This window comes from Priapulus caudatus, unplaced genomic scaffold (genome assembly GCF_000485595.1).
Source record: "Priapulus caudatus unplaced genomic scaffold, Priapulus_caudatus-5.0.1 Scaffold62, whole genome shotgun sequence".
Taxonomy (NCBI): Eukaryota; Metazoa; Priapulida; class Priapulimorpha; order Priapulimorphida; family Priapulidae; genus Priapulus; species Priapulus caudatus.
This window is the reverse complement of record NW_014577123.1, coordinates 465,124-468,870: the sequence shown is the minus strand read 5'-3', so window position 1 is coordinate 468,870 and position 3,747 is coordinate 465,124. Positions and strand designations below refer to the sequence as shown.

General features: G+C 39.2%; 1 protein-coding gene across 1 annotated transcript in view; it reads right to left on the bottom strand.

Annotated features, from left to right (window-relative positions):
• Positions 1-2,648, bottom strand: part of LOC106821171 — a 22,843-nt gene extending 20,195 nt beyond the window's left edge. The window contains exon 1 of the mRNA XM_014825864.1: positions 2,508-2,648. The gene's annotated coding sequence lies outside the window, so the exon portion shown is untranslated. The remainder of the gene's footprint in view (positions 1-2,507) is intronic.
• Positions 2,649-3,747: the final 1,099 nt, after the last annotated feature.

Genomic DNA, 3,747 nt, shown 5'->3' with positions numbered 1-3,747 from the left:
CCCCCCCCCAAGAGGCTATACGGCCCTGCAGACGGAAAAGAAAGAACATTTACGACATCATACGAGCTGTATATCGAATGAAAATAAAAATAATATATTTACGACAGTGCAGAATCTCTACCAAAGAAAGTTTACCTCAGTCGTACAGTACGTTAGCCATGCATGCACCTGCCCTGGGGCAAGGCCGAATGTAGTTCCATGGCGTAAGTGTTAGGCCTACATGAGCATGTACTACAACAAGCACACACCGGTAGTTCCCATAGAAATAACACACCGCCGTCTGTAGTCTACATTATCCACATATACACTTCTCTGTGGTTTTTATATGACCGACCAATATTATTTACTCCGATTTACGTCTCATAGCTGCATCGGTTTCCAGAGGGAATCTAGAAATATGTCTAGAGCGGCTTGCCATATATGTTAGCGGGCAAGGGGTGCAATGCTAGCTTTCCTAACCCGGCCACGGAGCACATTATAATAGCTTTCGTTAACGCTTGGGTGACTCAGCCCCTGCACTGTAGTTTCTCTGTAGATATACACTTGGACAATAAGAATGAAATTAAAAATTAAAATGAAAAATGAGAGATGATGTAAACGAGAGAATAAAAAACGATTTGTAGGTATATTTGCGGTTGGGCGGGGGCGCGTGCAGTCGAGGTGTCGCGCAATAGGTAGCCTCCCCCGTCCTGCTTGTTCCTATTGCCTCGAATAGGGGGGGGGGGAGATGAGAAAGATATCACGCGATCAAGCGTGTTCTCGTTAATAGATATATTATTATATACCCACATAGACGTAAATTCAGTAGTATTTTAGTATACTCAATACTGCAGTGTGTATTAGTACGTACGGTCAAATCTGTAGCGAACATCGCCACAGAACGAACACTTTCTCTTGAGTGGCAGTTATACAGAACAACCACCTGCATAGGGGCGGCATGAAACGAACACTTGCCCATAAAAGACACGTATTCCTTATGTGATACTTCTATCAATGGTTGACTGCATCTCTACGGTACTCGATATGTTACTAGTTGTTACCGTACTATACGAGTTCTCTTCTAATTTACGCCCGATCGGTTATTCTATTCTATGTAAATATTACGGTAGAATAAGATGAGGGATCCTACTACCTATCGATACCTATCGAATGCTACGATACCTATTGAATCATATACTACACGGTTTGTTTGTTTTGCCAGTAGGCTATCTGCGTTCTTGCAAACAGGTAACTAACGTAGGAGGAAACTACTTGTAAATACCGCACATGTAAATATAGCTATAGTCGGGTTTCAGGGATGTCGCTAATGCAAACATACGAGTTACAAAGTTGCAGTTACTCGAGATATATGTATACGATAACATACAAGGGCCGTATAGGCTGAGCAAATGTCTAGGGGCAGTGACGGATCCAGAATTTAAAGCAGGGTGTAAGAAATAGGTGGGGGGTCTGGGGTTTGGGTCTGGGGTGGTCCTCCCGCAGAAAATATTGATAATGTAGATCGCATGCACGAGATGGTATTTGAGGCACTTTTGAGTACATGTACTGCCTTCATTCTGACCCCCCCCCCCCCCACACACACACACACACAGGCTACGGCCCTGCGTACGCCATCAGCCTCCCGTGCGTAAAACATTAAAGTTATATATCATCTTCTACTTGCTTTTTTCTAATCGTCTATTGCTTTCTAAGTTGTAGTACTCATTTCCTGATGTAGACAGTATATATGTCGGTAAAAACAGTGGAGCGTATCGCTCTCTAAACGAAACAATTAAAAAATTTCTTTATTTGAGCATCAACTCGACAGATCCACTACACCGAATATAATGGCGTTGTATATACGATGGAGTAAACCCTTCTAAACACTAAAGCCAGAACCCTAACACATATTCCACACTGTTTATAGTTGCCGTTGTTGTGGTTACCATCATTATTATTTATATTTATTATTTATATTTTCCATGTAGCGGGTGTGTCGACTGTATACGCTACCCGAATTATTCTACGGCCGCATGACTAACCTTAGACCGGAATCACACAGTAACCAGTCAGATTTACCATTTACCATAATCTCTTTATACGTCACGAATTTTCTATGGTAAAATTTGTAAAATTGTTGTTGCCATTTTTTACATTAAAAGTAAGAACTAACGGGATTAAAAGTATCGTCAAATTCTTACCTGATAAATTGTTTCTCAACTAGTTAAAAATCCAAAAAACCTGGACGATTTGATATTAGTGTTCCTAACATGAATTGCTTGCTATGGGCTATGTATGAGTCACGAGTGTAAGTTCACATCGAACAATATAGTAAAATAGGAAGTATGATGGAGCAATTTAACCATAAAAAGTGAACAGAAATACTGGAATTTTTGTTTACTATTTACGGTGACGTAATCACTTTAAATTCTTCTCCAACCACGTTCGTCAACGTAGCCGGATTCAAATATGTTATTCTTCTTCTCAGGAAGGTATAACAAAAGCGAGAAAAAACACGCATGGCCTACCTTTATGGGAATGCGGCTCCGTATGGATAGAATAAAAGGCACGTGCCCGACTGCGATGGCCGAGAACTAGAGGCACTAAGCGCGTGGAGGGGCTGCCCTGGAAACGATTAAGTTGGGCGGGGAGTACCGAACGCGAAGGGCCTTCGCTGTAAGCGTCCGGTCACACGGAACAAGGTTATAGAGATTATTCAGCCGCGACTCAGAGCCTGGATGGGATGACGTGTGTGCTGCGTGCAAACACGCACTAGAATGTCTACTAGGCGATATACCGTATAACGTGGTCATTTTGGGAAAACATTTTTCTGTTTATTGACTTTATTCGCTATTGTCATTATCATTATCAGCATGATCGGTATTGCTATATATCGGAAGGGAGGACGAATATGAAGAGGAAGAAAAAGAAATATGAAATAATAATAAGAATAATGTTAATATGATAATACTCATTACTAAGTTCATACGAGCTCTGTGTGCAATTGCATACAGTAGTCCTTGGCTTGCCTGGCACATTTTTTCAGCTGGTGCATATGGTACTTAATTGCTGTCAATCACGAATGCAGCTAATGGGTTGACGCAACCATATATACAATCAGATTTACGGCCAGATCGAGGTTTTACTGTGTGCTTCAGTTCACGTTTTAATGTTAAATTATAATGAAACAAAGAGAGAAATTAAGAGAGACGACGTCGAGACATTGTTAATAACTTGTTGTTCAGAGACTTTGCTCATCTTGTTCTTGTTAACTGTAAAACAGGTGACAATATATATATACACACAAACGCTTTCATCTTTATAAAATCTTCAGGTGCATGTATCAAGATTCTATAAAGATGATAGCGCTTGTGTAAAACTAAATGTCGGATCATATTCTCTTTTTGTAACTATATCTGAATATCGTGCAACCTAAAGACTTTTCTACTATATATATATATAAACAAAGTCAAATTATAGATAAGGGTGTTTAAAATTTAATTAACAAGCTTTCGAGATTACATCTCTTCATCAGGTAATTCAGCAGACATAAGAAATAATAATGTAAAAACACCTTGGTTATACCATGGTTATACTGACTTGATAGGGTGATTTTAACATATTTTTACCTGATAAAGAGATGTAATCTCGAAAGCTTGTTAATTGAATTTTAAACACCCTTAATCTATAATTTGACTTTGTTATTATCTACATGGTTGTTCGCGTGTGATTTTACTTATATATATATATATATATATATATATATAT